This window comes from Triticum urartu, chromosome 7A (genome assembly GCF_056163025.1).
Source record: "Triticum urartu cultivar PI428250 chromosome 7A, HENAU_Tu73, whole genome shotgun sequence".
NCBI classification, from domain to species: domain Eukaryota; kingdom Viridiplantae; phylum Streptophyta; class Magnoliopsida; order Poales; family Poaceae; genus Triticum; species Triticum urartu.
In genome coordinates, this window is record NC_141879.1 from 5,289,232 (window position 1) to 5,313,128 (window position 23,897).

Consider the following 23,897-nt stretch of genomic DNA (forward strand, 5'->3'; position numbering starts at 1 on the left):
TCAATTTAACCTCTAATCTCTAATCACCTCTCATCATTCCAAATCATCTAACTTCTCGGCCGGTCACCCATCCTCTCAGTACTCCAGCCTGAGCACGCTTAACTTCCGGGTTCTATTATCTCTCGTTTCCAAGTCTGCACTTGTTGTTTTCCTGACAATAATAAGATGTCAATCCTATTAATCCTCAGGAGTTTAGCTTGAGCATGAAGTCAACCGTTTCACTGTTTGAGTTTGAAACTATTATTTAAAAAACAATAATTATTTAGTAACACTAATATTTCTTGAATAAGTAGTTTGACCACGGTTTGACCACAGTTTGACCAGATATGACCAAAATTCAAAAAAACTGAAATAATTATTTAGTAACACTAATATTCTTGAATAATTATTTAGTACCACTAATACTTCTTGAATAAGTAGTTTAACCATAGTTTGACCAGATATAACCAAAATTTAAAAGAAACTGAAATTTGAGCGTAATTTTTTTTCCTTTTAGAATTTTGGGGATTCTAAAAATTTGCAAACAGGCCTATGGCCGTCCACATCGGATGCGGATTTTCGTGCTGAATATTTTGATATATTATACTTTTTTTCGATATCGTATACAAAAGTTATAGCTGTTTTACCTTTTCATAACATTTTTTTGCAAAACATGTCCAAATTTATGTTTTTTAATTTTCCTAACTAATAGATGTAGTAACATAACTACATCTCGTAGAATTTTAATTTTTAAAGTTTTTATCATTTTCTTTTGTTTTTTTTTCAAAACTGAAATGGCGATACACAGGGGTAGAATTTGAAAATTGCACCATTAGTCCCGATTCGTGGCACCAACCGGGACTAAAGGTGCCTCAACCCCATTTGTCCCGGTTGGTGGCTTGAACCGGGACTAAAGGTCTAACCGGGACTAAAAGTCCCATTTAAACCGGAACTAATGCCTGTACGGTGCCCTAGCCGTTCGAACCGGTATTAATGCTCACATTAGTCCCGGTTCGTAATGCAATTGGGATTAATGCTTTTTTCTGGCCGAATCAAAGCCCTGTTTTTTACTAGTGCTCGGTCGCATCCCGACAAGGCCACGCAGCGACGGCCGTTGCTCGATGCGTGTACTGATGATGATCGATCTTCATGCGATCCTGTGGAGGCGCGGCAAACCGCTGATCAAACGGTGCGCGTGGAAGGATGAATGGTTGCTCGGCTGACGGTGACGAAGTGCAGCTGGTCGATGTGGTGTGCGGGCTGGAGACGGAAAGCTAGCTTCAGCAGATTGCTTCTGCAGTGATAATTGGTGTCACGTGAAGCTCCTTGGTGCAAAACAATCAGATCTTCAGCTTGCTTGATGGTTGATGGTTGTACTAGCTTTGTGGCAGGCTGGCGTAGAGCAGCTAGCGTGCAACCAGGTCTCCGAGGACACGCACGCGGCTAGGGTTTTGGATCAGGGTTAGGTTGATATCACGTAAAAGCAACAGAGAGGGGATTGATAAAATTGATTGTTTAGCTTGAGCCTCATCAACATATATGAAAATACATGACCATCTTGGAGCTGAGACAAGGTAGCATAAATCTTAGTCTGTCCTATGTTTTTTAAACAATCATGATACTGAACATAAACCATGTCTAGAAAAGAAGAAAGTAGTTTATTTACTCTGTTTATTTCCCTCGTCTAGTGGGCATCTAGTGAGCTAACTAGCTAATACATGGAATGTTGTAATAACAAATAACATGACTAATACCTTCTTGAGAATACTATACCGGGTAATGTCACATGGGCAAGTATAGTACGTACATCCATATATCTTCTATGAGAATAAGTTCCAGCTAAACAAAAAGTACATATATCTTTTTCTTTTGCGGGATAAACTTCCAATCTATTCATCATCTTTCAAAGCAGTACAAAGAACACTAGGAGTGAAAATTACATCCAGGTCCATAGGCCACCTAGCGACGATTACAAGCACTCGAGCGAGCAGAAGACATGTCGCCATCATTGCCCCTCCCTCACTGGAGCCGAGCAAACCTTATTGTAGTAGACAGTCGGGAAATCGTCGTGCTAAGGCCCAAAAGGACCAGCGCACTAGAATAGCAATCGCCGCCATGAAGAGAAGCGTAGACCAGAAGGATCCAACCTGAAGACACATTAACACAGACCAACTAAGGCCAGATCCAAGTGGATCCACCGAAGACAAACGCCGACCGAATCCCGCAAGATCCGCCGAAGACATATTTCCACACACGCTTCGATGACGCTAGACGCGCCACCAGAACGGAGGCTAGGCGGGGAAAACCTTATTCCAACTTCAGAAAGCCGCCGCCGTCTCGTCTTCTTGAACAGAACACAAACCCGAAACACACATAGAAAAACCTCCAAAAAAACAAATCAGGAGCCCTCCCGCCAGCATGAGTCGAGATCCACCACGCCTCCATACCTCTAAGGCCATAGAAGACGAAGCCGATCTGCGGCGGCGCCGACGGGAGGCATCAAATCCTGATCGGCCTCGTGTGAGACGCACGAGCCGCATATAGTACATGAATTATCCGTCAAATGGTATATGGACAATACCAACGAGGGGGTGGAGACTTTAGGTGTACCCGGAAAAGTAGATGCAATTTTAGTGTGATATATAGGTATGATATATTGCAAGTTTAGTGGTGCCATCTCTTTCTGCTGGTAAATAATCTATACCCATGCATGTTTCCTTGACTTATGCCTCTCGCTCTTGCGACGCTGCACCTCCCCCTCGCCATAGCCGCCACCACCATAGATCTAACCCGACGGCATGCCTCCACGCCGGCGAGCACCCACGCCTCCCCCACCCCAGCAACCTGCGCCAGCCGTTCTCGTGAGATTCCTTGAGATCCTGCGGCTGATTTCTCCGATTCCGCAGGCGGTGCTCATGGCGACCAGAGCCAGGGGGTGGACGGAGCGCGCGACCAGGATCCGGGACGCTACCTTCGAGTGGATCCGGTGCGTGAAGGAATGGAAGGCGGCGGATCGCGCGGTTGCGAAGGCGACCGAGCCGGAGGTGAGATCTGCGGCCATGAAGGTCGCCGAGATTCATCGAAGGAGGGTGGACGTGGAGCAGAGGAAGCTAGCGCGGCGAATCTTCGAGGAGGCCACGCTGGAGGAGAGGGCAAGGATGCCCCCGTTCCCATCCTCCCCACCGATGGAACTCGTGATTTGGGCGAGGGCGGAGGCAAAATCGGAAGAGCCATGACGAGCCCTCCGCTGGGAATGCATCCTCGGCGTGATTCCGCCGAGTGCATGAGGATTGTTGCGGGTGAGGTGGATCCACTGCCTCGCCGTGACATGCTGGAACCGCCGTGGTTTGGAGACCGCGGCGAGGTTCCACCGGGCGCTCGTTCGAGATATCGCAGGGGGATTTGTATCCCAAGGAAACATGTTAGTCTTATGATCTCGCAGTCGACGATAGTGTTGGAACCAATGGAGGTTGGGCAGAGCTTGTGCTCAGAGAATCAAAAATCACCGTCGGCGGCGAGGTCCAAATCGCCGGAGTTGGGGGATTTTTCTCCTGGGATGCGAGGAAGAGCACTTGGGCCGGATAACGTGGGGCCCGTTGCTACTTTCCTCCCACAAATCAGGTGCGAGAGGGTGAAAACGCCTTTGGCGAATATGCCTCCTCCTCAAGACGGCGCAGATGAAACTATATCTAGGGTTTTTGGACAGCTCTGGTCCATCCCCTCCCCCCGCTGTCGCCAGCCTCGCCCTCTTCCACCAAGCAAAACCACCACCACTCTAGGATGGCTCCAGAAAGATCTAGCTCGTTCTGGATGTTTTTCCCCTTCTCATCTATTCCCAGTCAAGCATCTCCGACCGTTTGATACTCCCCCGACACAGCTCAAGATCATCAGGGAGGGGATTGGGGAGGGATCCAAGTCCTTTGCTCGGGCTGTCATGGCGGACAAGAGTGCGCCGTCTGGGGGCCTGAAGCAGCGCGCTCCGGCTCCGTAGAAGAACCCCGGACGTCGCCAAGCTGCAGGGGGCGCGCGAACTGCTACCGTGCCCTGCAAGGGTGCTGCCCCCCCCCCTACTCAAGAAGCCGTGGCAGCGCCCCCGCCATCGGTCCCGCCTGCCCCACCGGTGCAGGTCTTCGATGAGCGATACAAGGATATGGTTTGCTTTACCTGTGGAGGCCCTGGCCACTATGTTGGTAACTGCGTTCAGAAGAAAACTTGCTTCATCTATGGACTGGAGGGGCACAACGTCAACAATTGCGTGGCCTGGGCGCAACCTCATCCAGTTGCCACATTCTTCGATAGTTTTTCTCTAGGGCTGGGATTCTATCACATTGACGCTCCTGTGGGTCGAGAAGCAAATTGGCTGAACTTCAAAAACTGCGGAAAAGTGTGGGTAATGAAAGGTGACATCGACAAGTCCGATCTGGTTAAGAATTTATATGGTATATTCTGCAAAACAAGCAATGGACATGGCAAATCAGATCAGTGTCAGAGAAGAAGTTCATGGTCAGATTCCCACCCTGGAAAGATGTTGAAGAACTGATTGAATTTCCTGCCTTCGACTTGCCCATCGATGGCGTAGCTGTGTCTGTTGAGAGATGGACCGGTGCAATTGACCCATTCAGCGAGCTTACTGCAGCCTGGGTTGTCATCGAGGGGCTATCATCTAAATGGTGCACATGGAAGGTCCTGTCTCAGATTGCTTCCTGTTTTGGGATCCTTGTGGATGTAGATTGGAATGGCCTAATGAAGAGTTTTTATGAGAAAGTGAGAGTCAAGATCGCTTGCAGGGACCCAGCTAAGATCCCCTTCGAATGGATCTTGGAGATGTGGAAAAAACTGTATATCTTATCCTTTACAGTGGAGGGTTTTGATCAGATAGGGGCTGATGATCCTAATGATGATAATGGACCTACTAACATAGCTGTGGACGATGACAACAAAGTAACTGATGAGGTGGAGCTGGATAAGGACATCCTGGATGATGGAGAAGAACCCATTGATGATCTGGACCTAGCCAACAGGGCTCCAACAAAAACTCCAACCGGGAAGAAGACAACTGATGATGGTGCTACATTCCATCCTCCTGCTCTGAAGGCATGCGTCTCTCCCATGAGAGTTAACAAGAAGAGTGAAGGAGAATCTAAGACTCGGAGCATGTGCTCTTCAATACCTTTCTCTGAGGCAATCAGAATCCTTAGTACTCCCCACAACAAAACAAGTGAAGTCAGTATGCTTGCTGCATCATCGAGTGGTGGTGTTGCTGTCACTTCCCCAATGTCTGCTCAAAAAGTATACTACTCTGGCCTGCTGGAAGAACTGGAGGATTCTGCATCTGATACTGCTAGTGAAGCTGCTAAATCAGAAGAGGAAATGGATACTGTTGAAGTCTCTATAGCCAGTAGTTCGAAGAAAATGGGTCTAATGGAGAAAACGGCTCTGCCTAATGAAAAGCCAACACCCAAGAACAAGTGGGGCCCAGTTGTTGCTCCAAGACTAAGCTCCAGGGTTCACAGTAGGCAAAACATCATGGAGAAAGCTGCGGCATACAAAATGAAGCAGAACCTGGAAATCCCCCTACCTTTAAAAGTAAGTCTTTTACTACTGAATCTGCATCTAGTTTAGAGGCCTATGCCTCTGCATTTAACATCAAGATTGGTGATGATTTGATAGAGAAAAACCGGATTATCAATGACATTATTAGAGATGAAACTGAAAAATGCCTTTTATTTGCTTCCCAGAATCCTGAAATATCTCTGCCTGACAATTTAGATTCTGAAATTAATGCTGACACTAGAGTTTGTACTCCAAAAAAAGACATTCCCAACACCAACACACCAGGGGGCACTGCTAGTGCTGTAGGTAGCTCTGGGAATGCTGTGAGAGGTGGACTTTTTAGTCTGACACATCCCTTCAAAATCCCATGATTGGCATCTTTTGGAATATTAGAGGTCTAGGCCAAAAAGGGAAACTACAGTGCCTGTCTGACTTAGTAAACAAGTATAAACCTGCTTTTTTAGGTTTTCAAGAAATTAAGAGAGAAAATTTGTCTGACTCTTTCCTTAATACCCTAGCTGGCTCTACTGCTTATGAGTGGCATATACTACCTGTAGTGGGCTCTGCAGGGGGTATCCATGTGGGTACCAAATCCAATCTTTTTGAGGTTCTTAATGTTAGCAATAAGAAGTATTGTATTATTATTTCTTAAAAAAAGATGGATGGCTTCTGCTGGCATTTAATTGTGGTTTATGGAACAGCTTATGCTGTAGACAAACTTGATTTTATTGCTGAACTACATGAAAGTATGGATGGCTTGTGCTATCATGTTCTATTTGGGGGTGACCTCAATTTGATTAGGGAGGCTAAGGAGAAAACTTCTGGCAATATTAATACTTCATGGGCATTCTTGTTCAATGACTGGATAAACAAATGGGGCCTTATGGAATATAAGCTGTCAAATAGGGTTTTTACCTGGAGTAACAATCAGGACAACCCCATCTTTGCCACTATTGACAGAGTTTTCTCTGCCACTAGCTAGGAGTCACTTACCTCTCACCACCTTGTGTGCGCTGCCTCGGGTGGGAAGTGATCATGCCCCAATTCTTCTTGATACTGGGGTGGGTACATTTAACTCAACAAGACCCTTTAAATTTGAGAAGTGGTGGCTGGAACAACCAGACTTTCGAGCCTTAGTAGAGAGAATCTGGGCCACTCCTTCACCATCCACAACTGCTATTGGGACCTGGCAATTTAAAACCAAGCTATTTAGGAGAAGTGTTAAAGGATGGAGCATAAACCTGGAAGCTACCATGAAGAGAAAAAAGAGGGATTTACTTCAGGAATTTGATATCCTGGATGTCTTTGCTGAACAGAACAGAACTAATGCTGGGGATATCCTCAGGATGAAACAAATCAGGGGAGAACTTGAAGATATTTGGAGAAAAGAGGAAACTGCCATGTGGCAGAGATCTAGAGATAGGAAGATCAAAGAGGGGGATAGAAACACAGCATATTTTCATGCTGTTGCCAACCAATGTAGAAGGAAAAACTAGCTGTCTATCTTAGAGGGTCCAGATGGACCTGTGTACTCTACTAAAGACATGCTAGATGTTGCTACTGACTTTTATAAAAACCTCTTTGGTTATGAGCACAGACCCAATATCCATTTAGATGACCAGTTTTGGTCTGAGGAAGAGATGGTAACAGAAGAAGAGAATGCCATACTTGAAAGGCCTTTTTCAGAGGAGGAAATTAAAGAAGCTATCATGAGCTCATATGCTAATGAGGCCCCTGGCCCTGATGGCCTCTCATTCTTGTTTTATCAACACTTTTGGGAGGTTATCAAAAATGATTTTATGGCTCTGGTGAGGGATATTGAAAATGGGACCCTGGATATCCAGAGATTGAATTACTCTATTGTCACTCTTATTCCTAAAGAGCCAGAGGCCAAAAATATGAGAAAACTCAGACCAATTTGTTTGAGCAACTGCTCTATAAAAATCTTTAGTAAAGCTATGACAAACAGGGTTGCCCATGTAGGTCATAGGCTCCTATCACCATGCCAATCTGCTTTTGTGAGAGGCAGATTTATTTTAGAAAGTGTGGTTACTCCCATGAGGCCATTCATGAAGTTCACAAATCAAATGAGCCTGGGATTGTGCTTAAGTTAGATTATGAGAAGGCCTATGATCGGTGAACTGGGATTTCCTAGTAGAGATGCTAACTTCTAGGGGTTTTGGAGCTAAATGGATTAGGTGGATGTTTGACACGAGAAAAACATCTAGGACTCTGAGGATAAGGGAAGAAGGGAGTGTGTTTCTCTCATACGCCGGGGAAAGGAAAATGAGTATGCGGGCGTGCCAGTGTACCGTAGTACACAAAGAAAAGGATGTGGGAAACGAGTATTTCATTATTCTCATTGGAGAAACAAAATTACAAGATCCCGTAAACAAAAAGTGCACTCCATGGCCTACTAGCGCGGCCAATCTGACTGTGGCGATTGTGGTCTCTTGGTTCCCGGGGCCTCGAAAGGTGTAACGCCCTCGATGCGGCTATATCTCCCACGTGTCGAGGGCGTTACAAGTTGGTAATCAGAGCCTTCCCCGACCTTAGGAGCCCCCATTGCTTGATAGTTTTAGCAGCCGAGTTGTGTCTAGAAAAATGTTTTGAGTCCTTTAGGAATTATATATCGGAGAGCTTAGGAATTCTTTTTACTTCCCAGTCTCCTCATCGCTCTGGTAAGGCATCCTGACGTAGAGTTTTGACTTTTCTCTTCTCAAATTTCACCAAAAAAAAATTAGGAACACGCGAGTATCTTGGATTTGTTCCGATGGCTTATGATGAGAATACTGTCTTGGTGCCTCCTGTCAGGGGTTTAGTGGAAGTGTCTCGGGGAGTTGAGCTCTGAGGTGTTGTCATCATAATTTTATCGTTGCAATTCTGGAATACTTGAGATATGTTCGTCGACATCGAAAATCTCCTTTATGCAGTTCGTTGGTGAGATAACCTCGACGCCACACAGTACTGGGGCGGGAGTTCGGGAGTATCGCCATAACTTGTATAACGGATGCTTTTCGAAGGTTGAGGTAGATGGTTTCCGAAGGTTTCTTGGTTATGTGTTGAAGGATGGATACAACTGGATGTAGGATTTGCTAGTTTGGGTGAGATATTATGCTTCCCCTGTATCCTCAACACCTGATTGCATAACCGGAAAATTTCGGGAGTTTCATAGGTGGGAATTCAAGTAGCTCTTAGGATATCTTTCCGACAGATGTATGATATGAAATTGGGGTTCGACGTCTAGTGGTTCTCCTATTCACGGTCGATTTTACAGTGGTCTCGTTGTGTCTTAAAGAGTCCTTGGCTATGCTGACTCGGGGACGCTTCGTATGTCATGTGCACTGCCTTGTACATGATGGTGCTGTACGATCGAGCCCGTGTAGGTCCCACCACGAAAACTTCGGACGAAATTTCTATCATATGTTCGTTCCGGCTTATTTCACAAGCCAATCCTTGGTTTTATTTTGAGTAGTGGTATTCGAACCGCTTCAAAGTCATATGTTGATTCCACCCCTTGTTGAATTACCTCTTCTACCTAATTCTTCGTGGCTTCGCAATTTAGGAATATGTGACCACTTCAAGGGAAGTGCATTCGTTCATTTTGTTCGGATGTGAAGACTTTATGTTGCAATTTTCATTCCGTTGGATTCAGCTTCAATATTTATCTGTCTATGTGCTAACGGTGGTCAACCTCTTCAGGATGGCTCCCGCTAAGAGCACCAGTCAGAACCAGAATCAAGATCCGCCACCACCTCTACCTCCTCCGGAAGCATGGCAAGCTGTGATGGCCGCAACCAATGCAAACACACAGTTGATCATGCAAATCCTCCAAGAGCGGAATCAAGGCAGTCAAGGGAATCAAGACAACAATCAGAACCATTTTGCTACACTGAACCAGTTCCTCGCTAATGGTCCAAAGACGTTCAGCAATTGTGTTGAGGCTACCGATGCTGACGATTGGCTAGTGGATCTGGGCAAGCATTTTGAATGCAGCAACGTCAGGCCTGAAGATTTCGTCAAGTTCGCTTCTTTCCAGCTCAAAGATCAGGCTGCAGAGTGGTTCCAGTAGTACAAGGATTCCAGAGGTGGATGTTTGATCACTTGGGATGATTTCCGTCGAGATTTCCGAGCTCATCACATTCCTCAGAGTGTGACTGAAAGCAAACGTGAAGAATTCCGCAATCTGAAGCAAGGCTCTTTGTCTGTCTATGACTACAATAAGTTGTTCCAGAAGCTCGCCCGTTTTGCCAAGCAGGATGTTCCTGATGAGAAGAGCATGATATACCAGTTCAGGGGTGGTCTCCGTGAAGAAATTCAGCTCGCTCTTGTCCTTTTTGAGCCGTTGAGATACGATGAGTTCTACAACATGGCACTGAAGCAAGAGGCTGCTCAGTTGAGGTGTGATGCTTCCAGGAAGCGAGTCAGAGACACTACGCCTTCTTCCTCGACTCAAGTGGCCAAGCAGCAGAAGTATAGGCTTCCTCCTCCTCCGTTCCGTCAGCCGTATCAGCAGAAGAGCAAAGGTGGCAGTGGTTCTTCCCACCCACCCAACCCAGGCTTTCAGAACAAGACTTCGTCTCAAGCTCCAAGATCGAGTGCTCCGTACCACCGTCCGCTTTCAGAGGTCACGTGCAACAAGTGCCAACAGAAGGGTCACTACGCCAACAAATGTTTCAACCAAAGGCGTCTTCCTCCTCCTCCTCCTGTCAGATCGGCAAGTACAGCAGTGGTCAAGCATAACCCCAAGTCCGCCAAGGTTAACTTGATGAACGCAGCTCAGGCAGAGGATTCGTTTGATGTCATCATGGGTAACCTTCCTGTTAACGATATTCCTGCAAAATTTCTTTTTGACATGGGTGCATCGCATTGTTTCATTTCCAAACCTTTTGCATCAAAGTATGAGTGTGATTATCAGTATCTGCAAAGTGCCTTGCAAATTGTGTCACCGGGCAAGCAGATGACAGCTAACACCTGTGTTCCGGAGGTTACTATCACTTTGGGCGACTACAAGTTCCTTTCTTCCCCAATTGTTCTTGGCGATTCCGATATTGATCTTATTCTTGGCATGGACTGGCTCTCTAAGCACAAGGCTCACCTCGATTGTGCAGCCAGGCAGATTCAACTGACTCATTCGTCTGAGGATGTAATTGTCTTTGCTGCTCGGGATAATACCATCCGGTTGTTTTCTCTCAATGAGAAGGGTGAATTGGATGCTATTTCGCAGATTCCGGTTGTTTTTGAGTATCAAGACATCTTCCCAGAAGAGCTCCCAGGAATGCCTCCGCACCGGCCGGTTGAATTTGTTATTGAACTTGAGCCCGGTACGGAACCTGTGTGCAAACGTCCCTACAAGCTCGGCCCTGAAGAGTTGAAGGAGTTGAAGAAACAACTCGATGTTCAAGAAAGAATGGGTCTCATTCGGCCTAGTACTTCTCCGTGGGGTTGTGGTGTTCTTTTTGTGAAGAAGAAGGATGGAACGGACCGACTTTGTGTTGATTATCGTCCATTGAACAAGAAGACCATCAAGAACAAATATCCACTTCCCAACATCAATGAGCTGTTCGAACAACTCAAGGGTGCCCAAGTATTCTCCAAGCTTGATCTCCGTATGGGTTATCATCAGATTCGAATCCGTGAGCAAGATATTCCCAAGACGGCTTTCAGGACAAGCTATGGGTCATATGAATACACTGTCATGTATTTTGGCCTCGCCAACGCTCCTCCGACGTTCTCTCGCATGATGAACTTCATCTTCAACCCCTACACCAATGACTTCGTTTTGGTCTATCTCGACGACATTCTGGTTTTCTCCAAGAACAAGGAAGATCATGCCAAGCACTTGCGTTTGGTTCTTGACAAGCTCAGGGAACATCAGTTCTACGCCAAGTTCTCCAAGTGTGAATTTTGGCTCGATGAGGTGCTTTATCTTGGTCATATCATCTCTGCCAAGGGCATTGCCGTGAATCCTGAGAAGGTGTCTGCAATTGTTAATTGGGAACCTCCTCAGAACGTGAAGCAACTCTGTAGCTTCCTTGGTCTTGCAAGCTACTGCCGAAGATTCGTTGAAAACTTTTCTAAGATCGCGAAGCCTCTCTCAAATCTTCTTCAGAAGCACGTCAAGTACGTTTGGTCTCCGGAGTGTGATATTGCTTTCAACATTTTGAAAGAGAAGTTGATCACTGCTCCAGTTCTGACTCCGCCTGATGAAACCAAGCCGTACGAGGTCTTTTGTGATGCCTCTCTCCAAGGTCTCGGTGCTGTACTGATGCAAGAGAAGAAAGTTGTTGCTTATACCTCTCGCCAGTTGAAGCCTAATGAGAAGAACTACCCCACTCATGATCTCGAGTTGGCGGCAGTTGTGCATGCTTTGTTGACTTGGAGACATCTTCTATTGGGAAGGAAAGTGGATATATTCACTGATCACAAGAGTCTCAAGTACATCTTCACCCAGCCTAATCTCAACCTCAGGCAGACTCGATGGGTCGAAATGATTCAAGAGTATAATCCGAGTATCGAGTATACTCCAGGCAAGGCCAATGTGATTGCTGACGCTTTGAGCAGAAAAGCATATTGCAACAGTCTGATTCTGAAGCCTTATCAACCCGAGCTTTGTGAAGCTTTCCGCAAACTTAATCTGCAAATTGTTCCTCAAGGTTTCCTCGCCAACCTTCAAGTCTCTCCTACCTTGGAAGACCAGATTCGCCAAGCCCAGCTTCTTGATGCTATGGTGAAAAAGGTGAAGATTGGGATTGCAAAGAGTCAGTCCAAGTACAAGTGCTACCGCCTTGATGACAAGGACACTCTCTTCTTCGAGGATCGAATTGTTGTGCCCAAAGGTGAACTTCGTAAAGTGATCATGAACGAGGCTCACAACTCTCTCCTCTCCATCCACCCTGGGAGCACGAAGATGTATCAGGATCTCAAGCAAACTTATTGGTGGACTCGAATGAAGCGCGAAATCGCTCAATTCGTGAATGAATGTGATGTCTGCAGAAGAGTGAAGGCAGAACACCAAAGGCCAGCAGGTCTCCTCCAACCTCTTGCCATTCCAGAATGGAAGTTTGACCACATTGAAATGGACTTCGTGACTGGGTTTCCAAAGTCCAAGCATGGCAATGATGCTATATTCGTTGTCATCGACAAGCTCACCAAAGTGGCTCATTTTCTGCCTATCAAAGAGTCAATCACTGCAGCTCAATTGGCGGAACTCTATATCTCTCGAATTGTCTCTCTGCACGGTATTCCTCAAGTGATATCTTCAGACCGTGGCAGCATCTTTACCTCCAAGTTTTGGGATTCTTTTCAGAAGGCCATGGGCACCAACATCCGCTTAAGCACTGCTTTCCATCCTCAAACAAGCGGTCAAGTCGAGCGTATCAACCAGATTCTTGAAGATATGCTCAGGGCTTGTGTTATCTCCTTCGGCATGAAGTGGGAGGATTGTCTTCCTTATGCTGAATTCTCATACAACAACAGTTTTCAAGCAAGTTCGGGCAAGGCCCCATTTGAAATTCTGTATGGTAGGAAGTGCCATACCCCTCTCAACTGGTCTGAAACCGGTGAACGTCAGCTGCTGGGTAATGACTTAATCACAGAGGCAGAAGAAATGTGCAAGGTCATTCGTGATAACCTCAAAGCAGCCCAATCCCGCCAGAAGAGCTACTATGATAGTAAGCACCGTGATTTGGCTTTCGAGATCGGAGATCATGTTTACCTCTGCGTCTCTCCTATGAAAGGGACTCGTCGCTTCGGTATCAAAGGGAAGCTTGCCCCCAGATACGTCGGACCTTTCAAGATTGTCAGCAAGAGAGGCGACCTCGCCTATCAACTCGAGCTTCCTTCAAACTTTGAAAATGTTCATGATGTGTTACATGTCTCCCAACTCCGAAAGTGCTTCAAGACGCCTGAACGCACCGTCAACTTCGAGGACATTGAGCTCCAAGAAGATCTCTCCTATCGTGAGCACCCAGTTGCAATCCTTGAAGAGACTGAACGCAGGACTCGCAACAAGTCAATCAAATTTCTCAAAGTCAAGTGGTCACACCATTCCGACCGTGAAGCTACCTGGGAACGCGAGGATCACCTCCGTTCTGAGTACCCAAAGTTCTTTCAGTCCTAGATCTCGGGACGAGATCTTTTCGTAGTGGTGGAGTGTTGTAACGCCCCAGTTATAACTTTCCCAATTTGTACTCCAACTCTTGCCGTTTCCGGCATTAAGTTATATTTATTTCTCGGGTTCGGGTCTTTGTCGCCGTGTGTTGTTTTCTTTTTCTTGCATCTCATATCATGTCATCACGTGCATTGCATTCGCATACATGTTCATCTCATGCATTCGAGCATTTTCCCCGTTGTCCGTTTTGCATTCCGACGCTTCGTTCTCCTCCGGTGGTCATTTCTAGCTTTCTTTCATGTGTGGGGATTAAACATTTCCGGATTGGACCGAGACTTGCCATGCGGCCTTGGTTTACTACCGGTAGACCGCCTGTCAAGTTTCGTACCATTTGGACTTCGTTTGATACTCCAACGGTTAACCGAGGGACCGAAAAGGCCTCGTGTGTGTTGCAGCCCAACATCCCTCCAATTTGGCCCAAAACCCACCAAACTCTGCTCCATGTCCTAGAGCGTTCGATCACGATCGCGTGGCCGAAAACCGCACCTCATTTGGACACTCCTAGCTCCCTCTACCTCTATAAATACCCCCTCCCGAAATTCGGATCTCTCTCCCTCTCCGAAACCCTAAAATCGCCCCCGCCGTCACCGGACACGTCCGGTTCCAACTGGACGGATCGCCACCGCCGCCCGCAGCCAGTGGCGTGGCGCCACGTGGCGCGCCGCCACCCGCCTCCGCTCCGGCCCGCTCGGCCCGGGGAGAGCCCCCGTGGGCCCGAGCCGCCTCACCTCGCCCTCCGCCGCCTCGCGCCGCCCGCCGCCTCGGGCGCCAGTCGCCTCCGGCCGTCGCGCCGCCATCGCCGGCGACCGCGCCTCCGGGAGCCGCGCCGCCCCGCCTCGGCTTCCGCAGCTCCGCCGCTGCCCCCTCGTCGCCGGCCATCGCCCGGATCCGGCCGGCCTCGCCCCGGCCTCTTCCTCCCTCCACGCCGGCGATCCCCAGCTCCGGCGAGCCCTGTTCGGTTGATAGCGCAAATTTTTGACGATTGTTATTTCATGTCATTAGATTTTAATCATGTTGTTTATGATCATTGTAATAGGGAAGCTAACCAGGTAGCTCATGAAATGGCGAGATTAGCTAAATTTTCTACGCCTGGTTTTTGGATGGATACTGCCCCTAGTGCGGTCATTCCTTTGCTTGTAAATGATGCCACTGTTTTGGTGATTGAGTAAGATATATTATTTGTCAAAAAAAAAGTCGATGAGGAGAATCAGCTCCCCAAGTCCTTTTCATCGAGCTTGTGGCCTGGCTGGCTGCACGAGGATGCGGCCACATGCAGTTATACTTGGCAAGGTCATATATATTAACTAGATGATTCCCCGAGCGATTGCTGCGGAACTATATGCTACCAATAATGTTTTTGAGCATTATTACACTTCATCACAGTAAAACATCTAGTGGAATTTTTAGTCAATAAAGAGATATTGTACAAAAAGATATTGAGTGGTGAAGGTTGGCAGAAGTAATGTTATAAGTCGTTGACCTGTTTATGCATTTGAAAAAAAATCTTACCAAACACATTTGGCTGAAAAAAAAGTAATAACATTCCAATAAACAATTTAAGGCGGAAAATATGAGGGCAGCCTCTAGAACACGTTCTCATATATCATCTACACACATACTTGTTGTATATTAAAGAGTTACAATTATAAAGAAAGCACAAATATGTAAGAGTAGGGATATATTTTCAATTGTCAACCAAAATACAATTTCATAATATTAAAAAAGGTCGTTCAACTCTCTGGCGCTCAATCAGCGCTGCTTGTGAGCACAATTGGTCTATACATATAGTAAAAGAACAATTTTCGCTGCAATGCATACCTGAATTGAAAAAAAATATATACTTCATGATTACGAAGCACAATAAGAAAACTTGTTGATAAACATCCGACCGATGAGATAATAATAATTAGGTGATCAGTCCAAAAACATAAATTGACCTTTTTCAATCACGAATGTGATACCTCATTAGGTGCCTGAACTCCAAGAGGAACACCAACGAATAATCATAAATTTAGGACAACATTAGAGCAACCAAAAGTCCAATCATTAAGAGATCATGGCCATGAAACACATAGCTCAGTCTGCATATTCAACCAACTTCTTGGGTTCTTATTTTCATGTTGCTCCTAGCTTCTGCTGCATGATAAGTGCTGAGGTGGCGACGGTCGTTGATAATTAACAAATTACCCTGTCAAGTAGATTCAAGCAGCAAAGAACCACTTCCATTCGCTCCCCGGCACTGGCAAACATCACAATGCCAGAACAGAGGTGGAGCCAGGAGGACTTATTTAGTAGAGAGGTCATCGTTGCTGTCTCAACTCCTCCCCCTTGGTACCAAAACCACCAAAACCAAACAATTTGCCCCACCCAAACCAGATGGTAGCTAGCCCCCCCACCCCCCCCCCCCCACACACACACACACATCCATGTTTCTCCAAGAGGGTGCCATAGCCGAGTGGAACACCGATCCAACTAGCAGGAATGGAGGAGCCAAAACCCTAACCTTCGCCTCTCTCATATGCATCCCTGCCACTATCACAGTTAGGTGATTAAGTTTACATTTAAGAAGTAAAATTCAGGCACACACATCGCGCCATCCCGCTCCGACGAGGCCGAGCTCCAGCGCGCCCTCTCCCCTGCCCACTCGGCGAGGCGAAGCTCGGTTTGGTCGAGAAGTCAAGCGCCAGACCTCGCCGTGTCCACTAGATGCTTTGCATCAACACCCCAGTGCCACAGGGCATCTTCACGACGAGCCCAACAACCTCCTCCTACCTCCCGTCATCACCCTACTAGCTCCGGCAGTAGCCGCCACGCTCCAAGCCATCGAAACCCAAGCTCCCCTGCCACCCCTGCATCGGCTACAAACTCCTGGTGAGCTCCGCCTTCCCTTTCTCCCGCTCTCCTGAGTCTCCAGGCAAGCACCCGTGGCTGGGACGACGATGGCAAGGGCATCGATGCGTTCATGACGAGTGTGTTGGTATTGACCAGAGGAGGAAGAGGAGTGGGAGTGAGAATGATGGGTGGTGCCTACACCAGCCTAATATTTGACTCAAACTTGTGAGTTGTTTCATGACACATCATCATATATGGAGGGACCCAGCTGTCAGTTTTTTCGTCAAACAGCTTTAATCAACCGATCAGCATTTTTTGCAAACTGTCATCACAAAGATGGTGGGTTTTTGAAAAAAAAATCTGAATGGTAGTGGTTTTCGGAATTAGGGTCCCCAATTGTGGTGATTTTTTGCAATTTACACCCGTGTAAGCCCTCCCTTTTTTCTTTCAAAAATTGGTTCAAATTAGCTGGGGGGGGGGGGGCATTGGCCCCCTCATATTAACACATTGCTCTACCTCTGCATCGCCTTCACCATGGCCACTGCGGCATCCTCCTTGGTGACCTGCATGAGGCCGGCACAGCCCGCCGCCGAGCATGCCCTTCACCATGGCCACTGCGGCATCCTCCTCAGTGCCCTACACGAGGCCTGCGTGGCCCGCCGGCTAAGTGGCTACTGCGGCATGGTGGCAGGGTAGCCGGCGGGCGACAGGGTGGCGGGGTGGCCGGAGGGCGGTTAAGCAGGGAAGATGTTCTGCGTTGGAGTAGCATCGTGTACAAGACTGGGCTCGCCAGACGACCCTGAGACAGAAAGTATTGGCTAATTAGTAAATCCAGAGATCAGGCTCAGTTTATGTACGACCTACAAATAACTAAAGCAGCCCATATTAGAATTGTGGTCACGTACCGCCATGTCCACGCTGGAGATCAAGCTCTGAGCGCGTGCGCCGGAGCGATGTCATCCAAGTCAGTGCCGACACCGTGATCCTACCGCCGAGCCCAAGCTCAGGGTCAGGCTCCTCGCCGGACGAAGCGGCGAGGACGCGTAGGTGCGAACTGCTGATCGTAGTCGGCGCTTCGAGGCCCGCTGAGCCCTTAATCTGGACGGCAGCAACCCAACGCAGCCCACCAAAAAACACTTGCAACATCTCCTTCCTGCTCTACTACCACTACCACTACCATTTGTCTGCTACTGGATGGTCAGCTACAACATTTGTCTGCTACTGGCAACAACTTGGTTGGACCCTTACCATCAAGCTTGCTAAGTTGTAAGAGCCTAGTAAGGGTTTGACTTGAACGAAATAACCTTGAAGGAGATATCACCGGGATGGGAGCTTATCCAAATCTTCTCTATAGTGATGTCAGTTCAAATAAATCGTTCCACAGATAATCTCATCTTTGGGGTGAGTGCTACAAACTTACTGTGCTACGTGCATCAAACAATAATATAACTGGAGTAATACCATCAAGTATAGGGAAATTAACTCATTTGGGGATGCTTGATGTTTCATCAAACGAGCTTGAAGGACAGATTCCGAGAGAAATCAGCAACGTAACGATGTTGTTTAGCCTAAGCCTGTTCTGGTAACTTGCTCCAGGGAAATATGCCACAAGAAATTGTATCACTGAACAACTTGGAGTATCTATATCTGTCATCAAACAACCTAACTAGGAAAATACCAAGATCAATTGAGCAGTGCCTAAAGATTCACTTTCTAAAGTTGAGCCACAATCACCTAAATGGTACAATTCCTATCGAACTTGGGATGTTAGTAAACCTACAAGATATGTTGGATCTAAGGGACAATTCAATTGTTGGCTCTATTGCAAGTTTGTTAGGCGGTCTTGGTATTCTTGAAGCCTTGAATCTTTCTCACAATGCACTGAAGGACAACATCCCGCCATCATTTCGAAGCATGACCAGTCTCCTATCCATGGATGTGTCATACAACAAACTAGAAGGGTCAGTGCCACATACTAGGTTTTTCGAAGAAGCTCCAATCAAATGGTTCAGGAATAATAAGAAATTGTGTTGTGTTGTGTTGTGGAAGTTTTGCCCCCTTGTGACCTTCCTCGAAGTAGTAAACAAGGGAAAACATCTCATGCTAGTTTACTAGTTATTATACCAGTTGTTATATCTTTTGTGTTTGTCATTACACTAGTAACATGGCATTGCAAAAGGAAGAAGAATAAGATAGAAACATCAAATGAAGTAGAACAGACCATGATGTACGCCATCTGGAACTTTGATGGGAAAGATGTGTACAAGAAAATTATTGATGCCACAAACAATTTCAGCAATGATTTTTGCATCGGATCTGGAGGGAATGGATCTGTCTATAGGGCTTACTTACCAACAGGTGAATTATTAGCGGTGAAGAAGATCCATGTGGCAGAAGATGATGAGCAATTTAACCTTGAAATACACTCATTGGTGCACATTCGACATCGCAACATTGCAAAGTTATTTGGTTACTGCTCTGCAACTCAGGGAAGATTCCTTGTATATGAATACATGGACAGAAGGGGCTTAGCAACATCTTTAGATTGTCTAGAAATTGCAGTTGAAATGGATTCGACGAGGAGGTTAAATATTGTTGGGGATGTTGCTCATGCTTTGTCATACATGCATCACGGTTGTTTCGCGCCGATAGTCCACAGAGATATAAAGAGCAGCAATGTTTTGCTTGATCTTGAATTTAATGCTTGCATCTCGGATTTTGGTCTAGCAAAAATACTAGATGTGAATGGATCAAACTGCACAAATCTTGCCGGGACAAAAGGATATCTTGCCCCAGGTAAAATTATATCACTATGTTGGTACTTTTAGATAAACATACTAGAAGAGTTTTTATTGATCAATGCATTTAGATGATATAGGTAGCAAAATTGACTCTCGAATGTTGATATATCTTCAGAGCTTGCATACACAACAAGGGTGACTGAGAAGTGTGATATTTACAGCTTCGGAGTGCTAGTTCTAGAGTTGTTCATGGGATATCACCCAGGTGATTTCCTTTCATCCATTGTCGACAAAACTATGTTGCTTCGGAATTTGCTGGACACACGGATCCCACTCCCGGGAGCTGTGATCGCAAGTGAGATATTTCAAGTGATCATCGTCGCTGTCTGGTGCATAGAGCCTGATCCATCACACCGTCCAACGATGCAACAAGTACAGTTGAACGATCACCTACTGATCATCTTGATTATCTCCAAACGGGCATTGTCATCCCTGCCTGCTGGTCATGAATGTTCATCTGGCTAGCACATTGTTGTTTCTTTCCTTATGATTACATAGCCTCCGTGTTAATTTGTTTTCTTCCTTACCCTCATGTTTTCTTCCAAACGGTGCATATTTTTTGTTCCGTACGCATCGAACATTAGATTCTAGCTCGAAGATATATACAAGTAGTGCAGATTATTTCTTCTATTGGCTCAGTTTATGGTTTCAGATGGTTTTCTACTAGTGATATGATTCATATCAAACAACTCATTTATACAAGCTAGTTTCAGATGGTTTTTGTCCTATTTATACAAGGTAGTTTTAGCATGACGAAATATGCAGGTAGTGATATGATTCATATCAAACTAGAAAGATAAGCTAGTTTTCATATGATGAACTATGCAAGCATTTTGTGCCTGACATTGACGCTAGTGCTCACTGTCAACTTTTGGCTTTGGCAAGTATTGCTTGCGCGTTGGCTCTGACTACTCATAGTTTTGTAACATGTTGGTTGCCACGTCAGTAATTATAACCTGACTTATAGAGTTGATGTGTATTGCTTAGTGCCCGGTGCTGGAATCAAATTGTTAGTTTAGTGCCAAATAAGGATGAAAAACACTTGGTAAAGGCTTTGCCGAAGTTTACAATCGGCATACACACTTCCAGCAAAGGGCTCCTTGCCGAGTTTTTTTTTGTCGTGCATTTGCTAAGTGTTAAAAGCCAGTACACGACATAAAAAAAAGACCAGATGGAACAGAGCGGACAGCAGCGTTGTTGCCACTTGGCACAGATGATTTTCCAAGTTCATATGCTCGGCAAAAGAGAAGGCCCTGTAACATGGTGAACAACAACAACAAAAATCGCCATCGGTGGGGCTGCAGCACCACACCACAGCTTCATAACCGCCGCAACGCCACCACATCCAAGCCGCCACAGCACGCCACCATTCCTTGCAACCGCGTTCTTCACCATTGGGCTGTTGAGAAATACCCTTCCGTTCCGTGTACATCCCCAACACATGGAGCTCGTACAAAGGCATGGGTCAACAAGGGATGCAGTCAGTGGTTCCGTTCGCGTGGTTTCTTCAACAATTGGTGTGTTTGATTCCAATTGCATGCATGTGTTGTTCTCGGGATAAATGAGAGATGGTCCCAGTTGTCAAAGATGCAGCTGCATTGGCTATGTCAGGTCTCGCCACTTCCATTTGTTACAGAGTTTACTTCACTCGCTGGCACACCAACATGCTTTACGTGATGGTCTTCCAGACCAGGTTGCTGATTCCGTTCAATCATACAGTACATTTGTTGTTGCCAACGCTTCTTATTTTCAGAATACTGAGCAAAAGCAGATGAAGCTAAATACTTGCAAATATTCAGAGTTCAGAAAAACAGAGGAAGTTCAGCTTATGTCGCTGGAGGTCAACAGAGTTTTCCAGCCTACTGGGTCTGTTTGGAGTTGGATGTCATCCAAGTTCTTCAAACGATCCATTCAAACAGCTTGTATGTGAGTAAAATTCCATGTCCTTTTCGACTGACCCGTTGTTTCCTCATTTTGTATCAGGTGGACGAGGGAATTAACTCTGAAATAGTCCGGTCCGTGCTCCAAGGGAAAAAAGGTAGCATCCGCCATTGACGCGAGGAGAGGGGCAGGCAGCGTCTCGGTCCGCCATTAACATGTTGTTCAAGAGCTTCAGTTGCATAGCAGAGAAGAGTTGTTCGTCTCTTCAGTCCCAAGCAGCAAATCAAATACTGCGAGGAGAATGGGGAAACTTGTTTTCTACTCCAGTATTTGTGTTTTCATCTGTAATAAGATGGCCGCATGCATCGTTCTGATGCAGAGGCCGGGGGATATCCTCCTTTTCCAAAAAAAAAACCATGAGTTACCATTACCAAGCAGGGTAACAAACCTCCATCCCGAATTCCCATGTGCAATCCCCCAAATTATTATTTTTGTACCAAATCTAGTGTTTGGTGTAAAGTGCAACGTTGTATTATATTATTTTCATTCTAAGATTAGGGGCACGCTATTCGTCACCCTGGGTGAGGAATAGTTATTCTTCACCCGGTCTCTATTTTGACATCAATGCACCGTATTTTTACTTTTGTAAATTTAGTCTTATTTTATACGTAAAAAAAGAATGTAAGAAAATATATACTCGCCGTAAAAAATATTTTATGTTATGTAAAAATTACGAATGTAAAAACATAGCGTAAAACATACATAAAATGCGATTTTTCTGGTCTTATAATCTATATTTTTGTTTTCTTATATCAAATTTTACGTAGTAAATCAATATAAATGTAACTATTTGTATTCCAAACATAATTTATTTATGAAGCGATCCTAAGATTACCTTGGATGAAGAATAACTTATTCTGCATCGTGGGTGATGAATAGTATTACTACTAAGATTAGTATGCACAATTAGCACGCATAATTAAGGACACACATAATCGGCAAGTGATGTCCTGATTACATTCATGGAACCATTGTCCAACAACATAAACATAAAATGATGGACCGTCACAGGATAGCAGGAAGCCACCAAATCTGAATTCATGAGAAACAAACTCATGTGCATTCAGGACAAACTTATGAGAAGCGCTTTATCGTCTTTTAGGAGACGAATCCCCATAGCCATAGCGGTACACCCAGCACCTGAGAATCCGTCATTACCGCATCAGAAATTGATAGCACAATGTCCAAAGGCTATAAAGGGCAACCCAGCTGTCGAGGCAATAGAAGCTGCAGCGACTTAAAATGCCAACCTGATACCTGGAACACACCCCAGCTCTGTCTCGAGCGAGATTAACCGCCCCTGTCGACTTCTCTGACTGACGAAAGTGAAAACACCAGGCTCGAGACGATGCAGTTGCAATCCGTCCAGAGCAGGACCGTTCCGATCTCGCTGATTCGATAGCTCATTCTTTGGAAAAGAAAATAACTGAACATTTGAACCATTCTGGCTGGTGTGCCTTTGGTGGAGTAGATTCAGCGCCGTATCACAGTCTTTTTCGAAAAGGGGCGCTAACGTGAGGAGGCCGTCAGCATCTGCATCCGTCTGACCCGTGGTCAGAAGGAGGATGATTGTCTGTCAGGCCCCGAGTGGAGTCAACCTGACGCCTGAAACGGCTCTGAAGCTACAGCCAAATATTCAGAACTCATAAAACAAAGCAAAAGAAGAGGAAAGGACTTGCAAATGTTCAGAGTTGACAATACAGAACAGAGCAGAGGAGTAGAGGAGGCTAACTACAGGTAAAGCAGAGTTGAGAAAACAGAGCGAAAGCAGAGGTTGCGACAGAATGAATTGATGGCATCCATCATCAACGGGCCTCCGGCAAGTAAGCTTCACAACTCAACTACGTACATAAATAGACCACCAGTGTGCACTTAGAAACAGAGCACAAGAGCCACAAGCGCTTCACAAGTTCTCCAGCACTACACAACATACACTCAGCTCTCCCTTTCCAGCCCCTTCTGCTAACACTAGCCTCGGTTAAGATACTGTACTCCACAAGCAAGCCACAAAGAAAAATTGAGTTTCAAAGTTTCCTTGGCAATATGCAAGCCTCCAAGGTTTATCTATTTTAAGGAATAACAGACCAGGATATCGTCCACAACAACGATTGCATTCGGTGGCGACAAATAACAGAGAGAGAGAGGGAGGGAGGGAGGGAGGGAGAGAGAGGGAGAGAGAGAGAGAGAGAGAGAGAGAGAGATGCCGGTGTGGCAGCGAGCGGAGGTTGCCCGTAGCCCCAGCGCCATCTCGTTGCAGAGCTGGAGTGAAGTCGTCATGGCTTGATCTGTAAGTTTGTTCTATACTACCTAGCCAGCTAGGATTCCTGATGTGGATTCGGCGCCATTAGATCTGAGTACTATCACACAGTCACAGTCTAGTGTGTATTCTCCATGTTAAAAGGGCAGTAACTACAGCCACCAAGTAGTATCAAGATGAGCAGTAACTACAGAAGAAGACGAATTCAATACCAAATTAGCAATCAAGGCCAAGTTCAGTTTCTGAATTTGTCTGTGCCGTCAGTTACCTTGTGGTTGAAGAACAGAGTAACCTTGGTGGCCATCCGATCTGCGCCACGATCGGTGCCGATTACACAAATAGGCTGGCTGTGGCAGCTACG

General features: G+C 46.0%; 3 pseudogenes; all 3 read left to right on the forward strand.

Moving 5' to 3' along the window:
- Positions 1-2,704: 2,704 nt before the first annotated feature.
- On the forward strand, positions 2,705-3,564 carry LOC147956748 (uncharacterized; annotated as a pseudogene).
- A 349-nt stretch (positions 3,565-3,913) lies between these two features.
- LOC147956749 (uncharacterized) lies at positions 3,914-7,028 on the forward strand (annotated as a pseudogene).
- A 10,043-nt stretch (positions 7,029-17,071) lies between these two features.
- On the forward strand, positions 17,072-21,349 carry LOC147956750 (putative LRR receptor-like serine/threonine-protein kinase RPK1; annotated as a pseudogene).
- The last annotated feature ends 2,548 nt before the right edge of the window (positions 21,350-23,897 follow it).